An 18,896-nucleotide genomic window follows, 5' to 3' on the forward strand; every position below is an offset into this window, starting at 1 on the left:
TCAGCTGGTAATTGGTGGAATATGCTGCCTGATTGAAGTTTCTGTCAGATAGACCATAATTCAGTTTTGCAGTGGATCCACTATTGTTCCACGTGGAAGTAAAATGACCCTCACTGCCTCAGTACCCCAAACCCCAGACTCCTAGAATGAGAATTTGTGGTGTTTGTTCTTCAATTGAATCCCCGTTGTTTTTTGCTGGCTCTTTTCTTGCAAATGACCCTAATTTATTCAGACTCAATCAAGTCTAAGTTTCAAAATGTTAATACTTAAAGGCAATTAAGTTTTTGGTTAAACTTTTCAGGCTGAATGATGCTGGATGAATTTTAGACATCATTGTATATCTAAAGAGTGATTTTCTTACAGATGTGTTCAGGATGTCTGTGCATATAATCAAATATAGGCACAGTGAGCTACCAGGGTGATAGCAGTTTTAATGAATAGCTTCGCCAGTTTGTCCGCACCAGTGTAATTTATTGATGGGTTCATGTAACTGTGCAATTAGTGTTCTCTGAACTTACAATCACTTCCTGAAGTCTCAGAGAAACCTTTCTTAAATAAAAAGCTGGAGGCCCAGAAATAATAGTCCTCCATCTTCATTGATACAATAATACATTTGAGATATCTTAAAAATGTTTTTAATATGTTTTAAATGGAGCAGTGCTGTACTCATTCATTGGGCTCTTTAATAAGCAAGTACAGCTTTTCTAGTGATAATCTCCAGTCAAACTCTGATAGATTGATTTCAGCAATAAATAAATATGAGTTCATTTTCCCTTTAGTGCTGTTGGATCATAGTTTCCTGTGGCAGGTCACCCAATAGCATTGTTATCCACCTGTCATTTGTCAGACTTGGAGCACAGGTGATTGAGAGGTAATCTTATAGAGATGTATAAAATCATTGGGGGACATAGATAAGATGAATGCGCTCAGTCTTTTTCCCAGGTTTGTGGAGTCAACAGTGAGAGGGCATGAGTTTAAGTGAAAGAGAAAAGATATATTAGAATCTTCAGGAACAACTTTTATACACAAAGGGTGGAATATGTGTAGAATTAGCTGCTAGAAGAAGTGGTTGAGACAGGTATAGTAACAGCTTTTAAAATACAATTGAATAGTTTAGGGGGCTGTGAGCCAATTGCCAGTAAATGGGACGAGGTTGGGTGGGCCATCTTAGTCAGTATGGACCAGAAGGGCTGAAGGCATGTGTCTGTGCTGAATAATGTTATGACTCTATGATTTGCTCCTGTGTTGCTATCCGTTTGAATTTTTTGGCAAGTTATTGACATCACAAAAGGAAAACTGCAAGACAAATTAAATAGAAGGGCTGCGAATTGGTGCAAGGAGGGAAAATGCATGTGTTTCAGAGAGGGTGAACTTAAACAGAAGATGGGTGCAGAGAATTATATGAAGTACGAGAAAGAAAGATTGTATTTGGAGAAAAGAGATCGAAAGGAAAAGTTTTCGAGAATGCTTGTTTTATCACTAGAATAGGCAAGGAATGGAAGGATGCGGATCTAATGTGGGCAAATGAGATTGGTATAGATAGGCAAAATGGTCAGCATGGAGGTGGTGGGCCGAAGGGCTCGTTACACAGTTCTCTGACTCTAATGCTGGTTTTAAATTTATTTCAAAATTCTTCAACCATAGGGATATAAAGGAGGCATGTGATTCCAAATATATGATAATGTCACAGAATTTGATCGGCAGTGCTACATCTTTAAAGGGATCAATCTCACTCTTACAGAGTCAAAAACTCTGGTTTACATATGTCATGAAATTTGTAGTTTTGCAGCAGCAATACAGAACAATACAAAAAAACAATTACAATATGAAATATGTTAAAAATATTAAATTAATTAAAGAGAATGGAAAAGTACTGAGATAGTGTTGATGGGTTTGTTCATTGTGCATTCAGAAATCAGATGGTGGAGGGGCAGGAGCTGTTCCTGAAATGTGGAGTGTATGTCTTCAAGCTCCTGTACTTCCTCCATGAAAGTAGAAATGAGAAAGGGGCATGTCCTGGGAGGTGGGGGTCCTTAATGACGGATACTGCCTTTTTGAGGGATCACCTTTTGAATATGCCCTGGATGCCACGGAGGCTGGTACCAATAATAGAGCTGGCTGAGTTTGCAACACTTTGCAGCTTTTTCAAATTCTGTGCAGTGGGCCCCTCTATACCAGAGAGTGATGCAACTAGTTAGAATGCTCTCCACAGTACATTTGTAAAAATGTGCTGGAGTTTTGTTGACATACCAAATCTCCTCAAACTCATGAAATATAGCCACCAGCATGCCTTCTTCATAATTGCATCAATATGTTGGGTCCAGGATGATCTTCATAGATATCGACACCTAGGAGTTTAAAATTGCTCATCCTTTCACTGCTGATCATTCAGTGAGGACTGATGTGTGCTCCCTCGCCCTCCCTTTCCTGAAATCCTCAATCAATTCCTTGGTCTTACTGACACTGAGTGCAAGGTGGTTGTTACGACAGCACTCAACAGCCAGTCGATCTCATTCTGGTACACTTCCTCATCACCATTTGAGATTCTGCCAATGACAGATGAGTCATCAGCAGATTTATAGATGGCGCTTGAGCTGTGCCTAGCCACACGGTCATGAGTGTAAGGAGAGTAGAGCAGTGGTCTAAGCACACACCCATGAGGTGTGCCAGTGTGGATCATCATCATGGAGATGTTACCTCTGATCCACACTGATTCTAGTCTCCCAAGGAGGAAGTCAAAGATCCATTTGCAGAGGAAAGTACAAAGGCTAAGCTTGTTGAGTAGTAATGAGGAGATGATGATGTTCAACGCTGAGTCGCAATCAATAAACAGCTGCCTCATGTGATGTGATCACATGACATGATCAGTGGTGAGGTAAGCATGAAATGGTGTTTCAACTGACTGGAGCCCACAGGTTATTTTACATCAGAAGTTTGCAGTTTGAGCCGTTGCAATGCCAAACAATTAAACAATCAGATTTTTTGTAAGCAATAATTTGTTTTGTTCATTAAGGGTACAAATGAATACCAGGTGTACCCTTGCATTTAAACTAACAGGAAATAGGACACCTTAAGATGCTGGAAATCTTGAGTAACACACACAATTGCTGCAGTAATTTAGTGGTCAGGCAGCATCTATGGAGGAAAATAAATAGTCAATGTTTTGAGCTGAGGGCCTCATCTGGTCTCCTTTGTTAGGACTGATGAAGGGTCTCAGCCTGAAATGTCAACTGTTTATTTCCCTCCATAGATGCTGCCTGACTGCTGAGTTCCTCCAGCATTTTGTGTGAGTTACTTAGGAAATAGAATTCAACAGATCTTGGTTAATTGGGCCATTGGTTAATCAGGGCAGCCATTTATTTGGGTCAGTTCAAAGAGCAAAAACTAAATGAGAAAGTTGCTGGGATTCCCTTCATTTATTTGGGACACTATGACACTTAATTGGGCCAGGATACTGTTGCTAAACAGTTTCCTACTAGCGTCAGTCATATGCATTTGTGTGACAATTAGGCACTACAACATGCTTAGAGTGAACAGTTTTTAAATAGCGTTAGTTGTGTGTGTTTGTGTTTAAAAGCAGTAATTTTTGTCATTGATAGTTGGAGAGAAATAAGCAGTAAGGCAATTTAGAATCTTTTTGGTCACTGCAGTTTTAAGCATTCACACTTGGAGAAGTGAGAAACGGATGAGAGTGAAAATTAAACTTTCACTACTTCAGCAAGTTAGGAACGATGAAGTATTTGAAGGTATGAACAATCATCTTGAATATTACAATGAAAATTGGAGAATGCAGTTGTCGAAAGCATTGTATGAAGGCAGTCCATTATTTGCACTAGGTGTCCGGGCTGTTTTGTTCATTTACATTCAATCAAAAGAACACAGCAATGCACCCAGGTGAATTCTTCCGTCAATAACAATTAGGAACTAATACACGGTTTTATAGTATTGGTGGACCCAGCTGATGGCATAGTGGCATCAGCATCAGACTTCGGGACGAAGGGTCCCGAGTTCGAATCCAGCTGGCTCCCCTGCACGCTTTCCATCCGTGCTGGGTTATGAGCTGGTGATCCCTTTGGAAACTCACCCGGCAGAAGGCAATGGCAAACCACTGCTGTAACTTGCCTCGTACGCGGTTCCCCACTAGGTCAGAAAGGCGTGGAGGGAAATGGTCCGCTAACCGGAGAAACCGGATGTGACGTACCGTTCCTTTATAGTATTGGTAGTATTCTAATATGCTCTGTATTTAATTTAAATACGCAAGTTTGTCTTTTTTTATATACCTTTTTAGCTATTTCCATGAAACTTAGGCTAATTGGGGCAGCTGCTTTAGTGGGCCAAAATATACTGTTCCTGATGTGTCCAGAATCCACTGTACATTCAGGTGAGTCAAAGATTTGTGTTCAGTTCAGTTTCTATACCTTAGCAAATACCTCAAAGTCTCTCAAAATGTGCGGAGAAGATCAACTGGAGTAAGGCCAGGGTTAAGAGACTAATATAGGGTCTTTGCTCTGGAAGCTGGGAATCAATGATCAACCCCTGAGGTGATTGCATTATCTGTGATTTCTCACTAACACTGTGGGCTGTATGAAGGGTTGCTGAAGGAGAAATCAACAGTTTATAGCTGAGGTTGAGGGGCAATGTAATTATGTGTTCAAAATTATAAGAGGCTTTGAAAAGGTAGATTGGTCTTATCTGAATAGTACTGACTGTGCAGTATTCCCTCGGTGTGGTCAGGTCATAGAGCCATATGGCATAGAAACAGGTCCTTCAGCTCACTGATTCCTTACTAACCATAAAACAACCATTTACATTATCCCATTCTTATCCTCCACCCATCATCTCACCTCACATTCTACAACTCATCTACACACTAGGTACAATTTACAGTGGCCAATTAGCCTAGCAACCTTTGTAGATATCTATGGGTTGTTGAAGAAAACCAGAACATTCTGGGGTCTCATGGAAAAAGTGCACCTTCCACACAGACAGCACTGTGGCATTTGGAGTCACGGGGAGGCAGCTTACTGGGCACTGTACAACCTGGATGTAGATGAGATAAAGATAAAAGCGAGAACTACAGGTGCATCAGGAGGGACCAGCATTTAGTAGTATCGAGTTGTAGCTCTCATAAGTGGAAGATTGCAACTTGTGGAGAATAGTCCACTGGCTGGATTCTGAAGCAACAAGAAAGATGCTGGAGGAGCTCAGGTTGAACAGTATCTTTGGAGGGAATTGCATAGTAGACATTCTGAAGAGAGATATTGGAAGTAAATGGGTGACCGTAGAAAAATCTGCACAAGGTTCTAGGAAGGATAATGCACAATAGTCTCATAGAACTATGGTTAGGGCAGTTTCTGCATTGTAGCAGCTTGGAAACCTGGAAGGAGAAACTTCAGCATATAATTTCAGATTGTAACAGCTAAAATTTGCAAATCATATTTCTTACCTACTCTGGTCAATCAAATCAAATCAAGCTTAATAAACTGTACATGGATATATTTGAATGAGACAGCATTCCTCTGGGGCCATGGTGCACAACATACATTCAAAATAACAAGAGAGAGAGAAAAAACATATTGTTCGGCAAGAAACCACAAGTATAGTCCAAGTCCCTGAGCGACATGCAAATTGATGGTACAGCTCCCAGCAATCCAGCCTAACATTCCACTGATCAAACAGGGAGGGCAGCACTGATAGGAGAGGCCAGCTCCCAACCGAGCAGGGACTCCACGCTACATTGCTTCCAGCATCATCTCACATGGACTGCAGCAGCAGACAAGCCCATGGCTTGAGGCCTAGTCTTTGCTACAACGGAGGTTACCTGCTGCCTCATCGCCTGTCTCGCCACCAAACAGGAGAAACAGGCCTGTGGTGTCTTACATTATCAACGTCCAACAAGGTCTTGTGATTGCAAGAGAAACATCCAAGACAGTCACTCACGGTTACACTGCATGCTGCTTTTGTGCGCTAACTCCAATGTCTTCGAGTAGCAGGCAGCAACATGGTCGTCACCCAGGTCAAATTAAAGGGTGAATTAGCCTAAAGTCAGACTGAGGTACCCTTTGTTATGTATTTATGTATATATTTTACCGTTATGGGTTGCTGTCACACTTCCCTGTATGTTATGTACTGAACGTAATGTGAGATGGCGTGTTTATTCCTCACCTCTCTGTCTCTTGTGTGTGTTGATCGTGTCCACGTGGCTTCTCAGTACCATGAACATTACAGTCAGGGAGGGTTTAAACTAGTTGCCATGGGACTGGGAACCAGAGCGATAGCACAGAGGATGGGACAATTACAGTAAAGGTAGATGCAGTGTATGGAGAGACTGAGAAAGGATAGTCAGTGGACAGGACAAAATTGCAGTCAGTTAGATGGGTTGAAATGTGTGTATTTTAATGCAAAAGGTCGATGATTTACACTACTGACAGATGATCACCCCTTGAATTCAGTTTTTGGTTCACATGTGGGTATTCCTTCCATGGCTGCTTTTCGAATGCAACGTTGGGCTCTGTTGCTATCTGTACCTCAGTAAGATATAAAGTACATGAGGTCTGAAAAAGGATCTAGTGCTTTCCCGGTGTTTATGACGAATAAACTCTTCTCAGGCTTCCAGCTGGGTACAGGTATCAATTATAACCGTAGTCTTGATGTGATGAAGATGGCGGAGTTTGTCATCGAAACGTCAGTTATAATCGATACCTGTACACAGCTGGAAGCCCAAGAAGAGTTTATTCATACACGAGCTCTGGTCATCATTCGAATACTGATAGATTATCCAGACTTCTGTTAGCTGTTACAGAGCCAGAGCCAGAGCCATCCTCGAAAGAGATCTTTTACTTCAAGGAAATACCTACACTGAAAACTGAGGTGCAAGTCTGGAAGCACACACGTACTGACACTGTTCTAGCTAAAGCAGTGGACATGAATGGAAAAGAGAGTCAACCACAGAATTAAAACCTTCCTGGGCTCGATGGAAGGAGCTCACAGTCAAGCAGGATGTTTACAATGGGGCTACCGCATTGTCATTCCTCCACCGTTAAGAACACAAGTGCTTGATAAGCCACATGCTGGACACTGTGGCATAGAGTGCATGAAAGAAATCACACACAGCTACTTCTGGTGGCCAGGACTGGATATAACCATTGAAGAGAAGACCATAGCAGGCACACATTGTCTGCGTGAGAAATGTTCCTCAGCTTACTCCTTTGCATCCATGGGAATGGCCTGAGGAACCATGGCAGAGAATTCACATAGATTTTACAGGATCTGTAGAAGCCATATGTTCTTGGTCATAATGGACACAAAGGACCTGAGGTTGCCAGCATGAAGAGCACTACATCTGAAATAGGCATTGAGGAGTATCATTCCATCTAGCCGTTTTGTGCTTCCTCAACAGCTTGTAAATGATAATGGCCCACAACTCCTGTCTGAAGAGTTCAAGGCATTTATGGAAACAAACAGTATTCAGCACATCCAGTAAGCACCATTTCATCCAGCCAGCACCATTTCATCCAGCCACTAATGACCTTGCTGAACGATTCATACAATGAAACAAGCCCTCAATACTTCAGCAGGAGGTGGATCCTTCAAACAGCGTCTTCACACTTTCTTGCTGACATAGGAACACACCTCGTGCCATCACCAAAATGGCTCCAGCCACTGCACTGATGAAAAGGCAGCTGCAGATCTGTCTTGACCTACTTTGACCCCAAACACAAAACAGATTGTGCTAAATGAACAGAAACCCCAAACAGAGAAACGTGCCAAAGCGAAGCACGGAAGTTTCACAGCAGGAGAGAGAGTACTTGCTCGGAATTACATTTCTGAAACAAAACGGATACCTGTGACAGTGTGGCACAAACTAGTCTTGTGTTGTATACAGTGGAAACTAGTTACCACAACATCTGGAGAAGGCACGTTTACTTTACATGTTGATCAGCTGTTGCTCACTTCTGAGGCAACTGAAAACCAAAACAAGCTTTCCAATCCATATCCGGATGTAGAAATGGGACAGCGTTCTGAGACGACTGCAGAACCCCTGTTATGATCAAATGACACAGCCAGTGCTTCCCTTCAGCTATGCTTTCTGAGGTGGCCCATACTGACAATGCAATACCCAAGTCAAGATCTATACACACACCACCAAGACATAAAATTACTTTGGTGTCCTCCATACGTAGTTGGTAGTTTCACAGAATCAGGTGGCCTCCAGATACATTGACCATTTTCAGGTTTAGTGACCATCCCTCAGCAGATGGGGCAGAATAATCCCCTGGGTTATTTCTGGGAATAGAGGCAGTCCACTCTCTTTCCCTAGTTTAGAAAAAAATATTTTTTGTTGTTGGTTGAATTTGATGATTACTCCATTGAATTGAATAGTTCAGCAGCTGATCTGTGTATAGGAAGGGGGCAAAACCTTTAAAATAAGGGTGGAAGGATACGTTATGTATTCATGTATATCTTGACCATTATGTGTTGCTGTAAAGCTTCCCTGTGCATTACGTGCTGAACATAGTGTGAGGGCACAAGCAAAACAAACAGCAGCTTGTTTGTTCCACGCCTCTCCATCTCTCGTGTGTGTGTTATTCATGGCCACCCGGCTTCCCAGTACCACAAACATAACACACTTGATTTATTATTTAGAACTAACTAGAGACCTCATCAACCTTTTATATTAAGAACAATGAAAGCCTGGAGTTCTTAGCGTAACTACATTGCAAACAGTCCGGAGTCTCTGTGTTTTTCTGGAATGATCTATTTTAAACCATATCCCTCCCAGCAGAGAGCTTCCCATGTAATAATTGAACCAGACAATGTGCATGCCTTTAGCATCCAAACAATCTGTGCAGGTGCTACACTGCTAGAGATACCAACTTTTCAGAAGAGATGTTAAATAAAATCCATCATAATTTGAACCATTTCTTTTAAACCTTCACTTTAAGTTTTTGCTCTCAAACACTCTTTTCCTCTGATCTTGTCACTTTTCAGTGACATTGTCATTCCAACAAATCTCCCCTGCTTTCCTTCCATGCTTGGCCATTCTTTACACTCTTCCTGATCCCAGAATTGGACACTGTCCTTCCTTTGACCTGAAGATCATCTGTTCCATCTAACAGTATCTGTACAGGAACACACCTCAGACTGCAGATCTCTCTAACTTATTTGAAGAAGGAAAGCACATGCACTTAATAAATATTGCAGGTAGATTATCAATTAATATAAAACACTACTGCCAATTTAATGCATTGTCATTTGCATGCAGTTACATTGGAATCTCACATCACAACTTATTATACAGTCTTGAGTTAAACTATTGGAAAGAAATTCAGACTCCCATTCTGTGAACAGATTGAAAGCGCTGTGCTTGAGACTTGCTTGAAATTGACCATGATTTTCTCACATGCTGGAATCTGGAGCCACCAGTTGCCTTGAAATAAAGACACTGTCTTGTTTTTGCAAACTATGTATGAAAGAATGTGCCCATTATCAAAAAAGAAATCAGTTCAACTTTAGAGACTCATGGTGGCACTGTTTATGGAGCTACCCTTTGTTGTTTGCATTATAATGGTCTGGGAAGAAACATGCTTGATTTAAGTGCATGACTAGACTTCCAAGGAATGAAAGCTTTTAACCTGGAGTCTGAAAATCCCAGCCAGTTAGCAAGCTCTAAAAGTAATCCTTGCACTAAATACAGATTTAAACTCTTCGATCTGCCAAGTGTTTCAAGGAGATGCACATTCCTTCATGTGAAAAACAACAACTTTCAAGATGACTTCCAGCTGCCCTCTCCAATCAAAATACCCATTTACCCATCTCCAATCTTCTTCTCAACTTCCACTTCAATTTCTATTTCTTGTACCTCTATCCTGAAGATTAATTTTCAGCTCCAAGAAATCCTTGGCCAGCCCTGAAGAGTTGAAAATTCTAACCTATGTTTATTTGAAGCGTTAGGACCATGTGACCTTTAGGGTGTATAATGCCATCTTTTAATCAAGTTTATGCATTTTGTTTTTCATTTTTTGGATATAAGGATGACAAAGCTATTGGTGTTTGCCATTACAGTCAGACACCCTTAACGCTGAGTTGCGTTCCTCAGAGGTGGAGCACAATGTAAATCAGCACTATGCAGGGTCATTATAATATTACTTAAATAGACCTCTATGTCTGATTTTAAAAAATTCAAACCCAAGATGTATGATATTTTATTTTATGTATACACAGTAATTTGTGGAGTAACAAACACGCAAATAGACCTAACCCATACTTCAGTGCAGCAGCAGCGGAGGGAATCAGGTGGTGGTTACATCTTAGAGGAGGGACCAGGCTGTGGGTCCACCTCTAACGTTGGCTTCTTCTCCAAGTTGGTGTCGAGATTTGACTGCCTTTTCTTAAGTTTTCTCTCATGCTGCAGTTCTCACTAGCAGGAAATCATGTCAAGAACGCCTCTCCTTGCCTTTTTGCTTTGCTCCTAGTCAAGGTCATTATCAGTGAACTGGTCCATGATATGTGTGATCGTGATGGTGCTAGTGCCGAGGGGTTTTGTGGTGAGGTTTCTTGCTGGTGTTTTCTCTTCTCCATACATGTCTTCAGATTCACCCAAGATGTGTTGCTCTGCCAATTCTCAAAGCTCTTTGTTACTAGGCTCTCAGAATGAGAATGCAGTAACTCTTCAACATCGCCATCATTAACATCCTCACGCCATATCACTTTCAGTTTCACTTGCTAATACTTTTTCTAGACATCTTGGATGCACTACTGTCACTGGACGTTGCAGGCCGTTTTCCAGATATTGGGTGAAAAAAAGGAATAAATTAGTGAGGGAGCAAAAATGTTTACACATGTGGCAGAGCATGAACTAATACGTGATTGGCTGTGAGTGGCTCAGAGCGTATGTAAAGTGCTCTCTGTGGCTGATTGAATGTTTACTGTAATGGCGGCCACACTTGAGAAGTTTTAAATGTTGTTTAGAAAGAAGTTTTGTAATTAAAAATAATTCAATAAAGAATTGAATAACTGCGTTGTAATGAATCAGCACTATGCGGGGTAGTGTTACGAGGGGTCTGAGTGTATCGCACTAAAAAAACCCAACAATTGTAGGATTTCTTATGTACCTTTTACAACACAGAAATCTCAAAGTTGCTGTACACGGGATGCATCCTTTACAGCCTTCTCTAAAGGACTCGGGAGAAATCCAACATACAAACTAGCTTTACTCGTACCTTAAATGTTGCAGAGTGCTGTAATGGACATACTAAATCATAATTACTGTTTGGAAAACTTGCCATTAAAAATTACAATGCATTTATGATATTTGAATATCTATGTTAATAATGCATTTCACATTTTTCTAAAGTATTTAGTTAAGTTTAAAATTATGACTGTTTTTGCCTTCCGGATTTGTAGTCTGCAACAATTCTTTAATGTGGTTTGCTGTCCAGTGTAATTGATAGAATGATGTTAATTTGACACTTCCCTAGAAGTGATAACACAAAACAATAATCTGTTTTCCATGGTGCTGCCAGCCTTAAAGATTACTAGATCTTTGTGTAGTTTTTGCGGTTGGTGGAAAGCATATTTGCTCAAAGATGACAATAAAATCAGGTCATCATATCATCTTAATGTGCAGAAAGCATTTTTGAATACATAGGTATTTTACTTGCTACCATCAGCAGCACCTCAACTTTAAGTTCTGAGACATAGAGCAAAAGAACATGGATGCTGGCCTGCTGGCTCAACTGTCCATGTTGAGCAAGGATTCCACCCAGCTAGTACCAATTTCCTGCATTCAGCCATTATCCCTCTGAGTCCTACTCCTCCATCTGCCTATTTATGTGCTTCATAAATCATACTGTTTTAACCACTTCTTCTGGCAGCCTATTTCATATACATATTGCCCTCTGATAAATAAGTACCTTTCAGGCCCATCTTAAATCTTTCCTCTCTCACCCTGACCCCTCCTGGTTTTGGACAGCCCTACTCAGGAGAAAAGACTGCTACTACCAAGTTTATCTATGCTCTTCATGATTTGAAACACTTCTATAAGGTCACCCCTCATTCTCCAATGTTGCAAGGAATAAAGACCTAACCTGGCCAACTTCTCCCTATAACATGGGCCAATATCCTCGTAAAATCATCCTGCACTCTTTCCTGTATCAGGATGACCAAAACTGTAAACAGTATTCCAAGTACGGTTAATGCTTTTAAATCCCTGCAAACTCCAGCTTCAACTGCTCTGAGATAACCACGCTTATTTTGATTGTTGCTGAATTTAACTGCTCCACCACTAACAACCGTGATTTCAGCTGTATGGTCAATAATAAAAATGGAGAATATTCTTTAAATATGCACAGCATTGTACATTATATTAAGTGCTGGCCCCAACCTCCCAAGCAGTGCAAGTAATCAAGCAGGAAAACGATTAAGCAATATCCTGGTTCGTGGTATGTCGAATTGAAGCTCACTGGCTGAAATGATTGTTTCTAATTGGAATACCTTGTATTCAGTTTAAACTTGATCAAACTTCTAACTTATGCCCACCACCCATAGAAGACAGATGTTCACAAGTTTTACATTTATCACAGTGCTCCAACACTGGACTCCACTTGAGGGAATGGTTTAGGAGCAGTCTTGCTAAAGTTACTGGGAATCACCTCTCTGCTTTTACATTGGGGAAATGATTAAGAGACCCCATAGTTTTAAAACCCCTTCATTGAAATGAGAATTTAATTTATAATCACTGACTTAGATGATGTGAAATTTGTTTATTTTGCAGTAGCAGTACAGTGCAAAGACATTATTATAAATTACAAAATAAATAGTGCAAAACAGAAAGAAATAACAAGGTCCATGTTACGTAGGTTAAGTTTTTATTTTAATTTTACTTTTGTTTATCATTAAGTAGATACTTTATGTTTTATTTATTGTTTTCATTTTTAAAGTTTTAAATAATTTAAATGCTTTTTTTAATTTTAATAGATTTTTGATGTTTCTGACTACCAGACACATTAAAAACTTAACATTTTTGCTTAGTTTGACAGATGACTAAACAGAGTTTCAGCTTTGTTTGCTGTCAGGTAGTTCCAGTGCAGGAGCCAGGTGACCATCCCAACCTTGCCACCTCACTGGAGGCTTCAAAGGACCAGCAAGAATGACTGTCACATGGGGCGCATGCAGGGGTATCAGCTGTGTTCAGTCCTTTCTAACCAAATTTTAACTGGGGAATAGTAATAGAGTATGTGACATGTATTTTGTAGCAAGAGCTAGAATTTCATAGTTCTTGAATGCTGAATGTGCTTATAGCAAAGGTAATGTGAGTTTCTTTGGCTTTGTGTCTGGGAAGCTAAAACCTCCTTAGCTTCATTGAAAAGGGTGTTGACGATTTCAGATCTCAAGAATGTCCTCTGAGATCACTTACATTGAACACCAGATGAAAAGCCTGTGGAGATGTAATTTATCGTCAGTGTTTCCTTTTAAAGAATAATTGTGGAGACTTGGTCCAATCAATATTATGGATTCTTGTTGTTAGATTTTGTAGTCTGCGCCATAATGACAGATGGGGGACAGTGTCTATTTCCTAATAGAAAATAAAGGATTTGTTTCCACGTCACTGTACATTTTAATTCTAAATTAGAAAATGTTTGAGAGGAGAGTGCTTATAGTTTGTATTGCATTAATATAAAAGCATTCCATAAGAAAGCACTTATTTTAATCCAATTTTAACTCTTAAAAATAGTCACTACTGTTATTACACGACTCCTGATTCCTCAGTAAACTAAGGATTTAAAATATCACCTGAGATTTGCAGGTGAGCTAGTACAGTTTGACCACTTTGAACTGTGACTTCCAGACAGATCTCAGAAAAATCATACTAGTGCCCAGGAAGAGCATAGTGAGCTGCCTCAATGACTGTAATCCTGTGCCACTCACATCTACTGTGATGAAGTGCTTTGTGAGGTTGGTCATGGCTAGAGTCAACTCGTGCCTAAGCCAGGATCTAGACTCACTGCACTTTGCCTATCACTGCAATAGTTCTACAGCAGATGCAATCTCATTAACTCTCCAGTTGGCAATACCTCAGGCTGCTGTTTACTTTACTTTATTGTCGCCAAACAATTGATACTAGAGTGCACAATCATCACAGCGTTATTTGATTCTGCGCTTTGCGCTCCCTGGAGTACAAATCGATAGTAAATATTAAAAATTTAAATTATAAATCATAAATAGAAAAGGGAAAGTAAGATAGTGCAAAAAAAAACGAGCGGCAGGTCCGGATATTTGGAGGGTACGGCCCAAATCCGGGTCAGGATCCGTTCAGCAGTCTTATCACAGTTGGAAAGAAGCTCTTCTCAAATCTGGCCGTACGAGTCTTCAAGCTCCTGAGCCTTCTCCCAGAGGGAAGAGGGATGAAAAGTGTGTTGGCTGGGTGGGTCATGTCCTTGATTATCCTGGCAGCACTGCTCTGACAGCGTGCGGTGTAAAGTGAGTCCAAGGACAGAAGATTGGTTTGTGTGATGTGCTGGGCTGTGTTCACGACCTTCTGCAGCTTCTTCCGGTCTTTGACTGGACAACTTCCATACCAGGTTGTGATGCACCCTAGAAGAATGCTTTCTATGGTGTATCTATGAAAATTAGTGTTTATTGATTATAGCTGAGCATTTGACACAATCATACCCTCAGTTCTAATCAACAAGCTTCCAAACCTGGGCCTCTGTGCCTCCCTTTGCAGCTGGATCCTTGGCTTCCTCACTGGGAGACCGCAGTCTGTGTGGATCAGAAATAACATCTTCTCACTGACAAGCAACACGGACACACCTCAAGGATGCATACTAAGCCCACTGCTCCACTCTGTCTACGCCCATGACTGTGTGGGTAGGCATGCACAAACGGCATCTATAAATTAACCGATGACGCAACTATTGTTGGCAGAATTCTAGATGGCGATGAGAAGACAAACAGGAGGGAGATAGATTATCTGGCTGATTGGTGTCACAACAACCTTGCACTCAACATCAGTAAGACCAAGGAATTGATTGTGGACCTCAGGAAGGGTAAGTTAAGGGATCAGAAGTGGAAAGAGTAAACGGTTTCAAGTTCCCGGATGTCAACATCTCTGAAGACCTATCCTGGGCCCGACATACTGATGCAATTACAAAGAAGACACGTCAGCCGCTATATTTCATTAGGAGTTTGAGAAGAATTGGTATAACACCAAAGACACTTGTAAGTTTCTACAGATAAGTGGAGAACATTCTAACTGATTGCATCATCATCTGTTACGGAGGGACCACTGCACAGGATCAGAAAAAGCTGCAAAGGATTGCAAACTCTGCAGATTCCATTGTGGGCACTAGCCTCCTCAGCATCCAGAATGTCTTCAAAAGACGATGCTTCGAAAAGGTAGCATCCATTATTAAGTACCCCCACTACCCAGGACATGATCTCTTCTCAATGTTACCATCAGGAAGGAGCTACAGGAGCCTGAAGACACACACACACAACATTTTAAAAACAGCTTATTCCCCTCTACCATCAGCTTTCTGAATAGATAATGAACCCATGAATCATTACCTCAGTATTTTCCCCTCTCTTTTTGCACTAATTATTTAATTTATTTTTATATATACTTATTGTAATTTATAGCTTTTATTATTATGTATTACAATGTATGTTGTCACAAAACAACAAATTTCACAACATAGGTTAGTGATATTGAACTTGATTCTGTTTCTGAAAATTTGGTGATTGTTAAGAGATTAGTTTGCTCTCCTTGTTTCCAGAGTGAAGAACGTGAAAGAGTAGATTGGTCAATAGTCCTTTCACCACAAGATGCACGAAGAGCTCCAATAAATGCAGATTAAACAGGCCAGATTTTTATAAGAGTGATGTAACCTTTGGCATTCCATTTAAGACAAGTTATTTATGGTTAATAACATTGAAACCCTGTTCAAGTTTATTCTTTGAATAATATTGAATGATGTTAGTCTGGAAACAAGCCTGAAGAGCTGAAATGATTAATAGTAAGATGCATTAAAACCTAAAATCAGAGAGAAGTATATCTAAATTATTTATTAAACTTGCATTATAGAATTGTTTAATTAGTCCAATAGAGTTTTGTTCTATGAGTAGATCAGGAAAACCGACAATGAAACTGGACTGTACCTCTTCCTAGAGATGCTGCCTGGCCTGCTGCGTTCAGCAGCAACTTTGATGTGTGTTGAATGAAACTGGACTGTTGCTGATAACGATTATTTCCCTCAGTACAGTCCAGCCTTTGTCATTTGTGTTGATAAAATTGTACCGTGTGGTCAACAACCAATCAGTTGAAATGAAAATAACCTCTCAATATTTTTTATTCAGTAAATTGATTTAAATAGCAAATAATAGACACCCAGGAATTATTGTTAGTAATATTGATCAAAGGGTTCACATCATTCCCATAAATGATGGTGTTCTGAAGCCTGAAATTAGATTACTCCCTGATAATCACTTCCATTTACTTATTATTTTTTATCATTTATCTGGGAAGGCTGAGAAAGAATTTATTTTCACTCATTTTGTGGGTGATGGATTTGGTATTCGATGATGATGGCGTAGGAACTCCATGTGTTAATAATTGCATGATTAACAATTATACATAATGACTACATTTGAGTGAAGGAAAACAGAGCCAATGTTTTAGGTTGAAGCCCCTTTGTCAGAACTTGGAAAGAAACAAATAAAAACCTGTTAAACTTTGGAGATGGTGAGGGAATGGAATGTCCCCGATAGGGTGAAACTGTGATGACCATGGGGATGAGCTGTAAACAAGGTCATCTGGTCAATAAGTGAATGGGAGCAAATCAAGAGCAAGTGTGTGAATTTGCAAAATACAAAGCAGGACTACATGTCTGGCAGGTCAAACTGGACATGTCCCCCACTCCTTCAGAACAAGGAAAAGATGGATAAAGAAACAAACTGATCATATATTATAGATGGTTGAATGATAAAGACAGAAAATTAACCCATCTGAAGTTGTAGAATCTGCTATATTAAGCCCAAAAGGCTGCAACATGCCTTCAAGTTACTAAAACAAACCCTGATAACGACAACTTCTGATGTGTTCATTGTAGAACTATGATCTTTTTTTTAGGACTTACAGGAGGAACTAAATGAATAAATAGCGTAGAAAATGATCCGCATTTACAAAAGGCAATAGTCAAATGTCCTAAGCACTTCACAAAGTTCAAATAGTTCAAAGTACATATACACCTGAGATTCATTTTCTTGAGGGCATACTCATCAAGTCTATAGAATAGTAACTATAACAGGAGCAATGAAAGATCAGCCAGAGTTCAAACCAACAAACTGAGCAAATGCAAATATAATTAAATAGCAATAAATAACCAAGCACATGAAATAAAGAGTTCTTAAAAGTGAGATCATTGGTTGTGGGAACACTTCAATGATGGGGCAAGTGAGTGTAGTTATCCCGTTTTATTTAAGATCTTGATGGTTGAGAGGTAGTAACTATTCTTGAACCTGGTGGTGCGTGTCCCGAGGGTCTTGTACATTGTCTCTGATGGCAGCAGTGCGAAGAGAGCATGACTTGAGTGATGGGGGATCTCTAATGATGCAGGCTGCTTTCCTACGACAGTGTTTTAGGTAGATGTGCTCAATGGTTGGGAGGGTTTTACCTGTGATGTACTGGACCGAATCCACTAGATTTTGTAGGATTTTCCATTCAAATGCATTGGTGTTTCCATACCAGGCTGTAATACAGCCAGTCAATAGAAGTTTGTCAACGTTTTAGATCTCATGTTGAATCTGCGCAGACTCCTAAGGACTGGTCCTCTGAAATAGTAACATCCAACAATTTAAAGTTACTACCCTCTCCACCTCTGATCCTCTGATGAGGACGGCTCATGGACCTCCATTTTCCCTCTCTTGAAGTCTAAATAGTTCCTTGGTCTTGCTGACAGGAGCATGTTCAAATAAAATAGGGTGCAGAATTACAGAAGAAGATGTTAGGGCAGGTGGTTTAAGGGATTCATTATAAAGAATTTTTTTAAAGCAAGGAAGGTGGAAAGTTGTGAAGAAGGATTCTGTTGCTTAAATCTGGGATAATTGAAGCTATAGCTGGTAATGGAGGATTAATGGAAATCAGGAATCAACGTGGTCCCAGAACTGGAGGAATTCAGAGACATCAGCTAATGTATGCTGTTGAGAGGATGGGGGGTGGGGGGTGATATTGGGTGTGATGTGAGATAGTGAATGTTTTGCAAACATGTGCATGCTCTTGCTGGATTGATAACTATAATACGACAGTGAGTGCAGAATTATTGGAAAGACTTGTTAACTTACTGCATTTTTACATGTGTTTGCCTATCTAAACCTTGTCTTTTGTTTGCAATCATTTTCTGCTTGCGTTACAGAATTTTGCAAACAGAAAATAGACCTGGGAGATAATATTGCATCAAGTTCAATGAATACAACAACATAAAAATAACATTTTAAATTTAAATTATTCTCAGAAATATAAAAGCATTTTCTTGTTTTAACCTTACTGGAGCTGAAACGTTTTTGCCAGAAATGTGCATAAATGGCATCTTCTTTTCAACTCCCCCACTTGGAAAAGGAAAGTGCTGGTTAGTAGGCTCTTGCAGAAATTGATTGAAATCTTGCAGCTATTGTGTTTTATTCAGGGATTCTGTCAATCATTGTTTTAAGCATTGGAAATGAAGGAATTTTATTTTGAGATTAATTCACACCATTTACCAAAAAAAAACTTGAATTGTTCTCCTTTCACTGGTTTGATGATTTTGAGAATTTTTAACATTTGAAAACTATCCAAGGTGTTGGTTAGAAGGAAACTGCCTGAATTTGTCAATCTGTTATTTCCATTATGTTTGAAATGA

At 40.0% G+C, this 18,896-nt stretch overlaps 1 protein-coding gene across 1 annotated transcript in view; it reads left to right on the forward strand.

Moving 5' to 3' along the window:
• The window catches only part of znf407 (zinc finger protein 407), a 507,704-nt gene that overhangs the window by 313,969 nt on the left and 174,839 nt on the right, over nt 1–18,896 (forward strand). The window lies entirely within an intron of this gene.

Source organism: Mobula birostris, chromosome 1 (genome assembly GCF_030028105.1).
Source record: "Mobula birostris isolate sMobBir1 chromosome 1, sMobBir1.hap1, whole genome shotgun sequence".
Classification (NCBI taxonomy): domain Eukaryota; kingdom Metazoa; phylum Chordata; class Chondrichthyes; order Myliobatiformes; family Myliobatidae; genus Mobula; species Mobula birostris.